This window comes from Pteropus vampyrus, unplaced genomic scaffold (genome assembly GCF_000151845.1).
Source record: "Pteropus vampyrus isolate Shadow unplaced genomic scaffold, Pvam_2.0 Scaffold228, whole genome shotgun sequence".
NCBI lineage: Eukaryota > Metazoa > Chordata > Mammalia > Chiroptera > Pteropodidae > Pteropus > Pteropus vampyrus.
In genome coordinates, this window is record NW_011889009.1 from 712,216 (window position 1) to 712,568 (window position 353).

The following is a 353-nucleotide window of genomic DNA, read 5'->3' on the forward strand; positions in this document are numbered from 1 at the left end:
CCTGGCTGGCTGGGAATCAATCGTCACTGCCCCAGGCCCCAACCTCAGGCTGTCCCAAGGGACCAAGGAGAATCAGGAGCCACAGTCCCCCTGCATTCACAGTCCAGAGAGGAGGGGTCCACACACCCTGAGCACGCAGCCCCGTGCGCAGGTTGGACCTGGGTGCTTACGACGGGCCCATGTGGGTTCATCGATGTTGACGATGGGGACTTTGTATGTGTGTGGGGAGGGGACGTGGGCCGTCTGTTTCTTCTCTCAATTTTTCTGCGAAACAAAAACTGCTCTAAAACATAAAGTGTTAATCAAAAAAATTAAAGGACACTTCCGACTTGCCAGGCACCGGGCTAAAATCC

General features: G+C 54.7%; 1 protein-coding gene across 1 annotated transcript in view; it reads right to left on the minus strand.

Moving 5' to 3' along the window:
- The window catches only part of MYLK3 (myosin light chain kinase 3), a 31,020-nt gene that overhangs the window by 8,281 nt on the left and 22,386 nt on the right, over nt 1–353 (minus strand). The gene's annotated exons all lie outside the window — the stretch shown is intronic.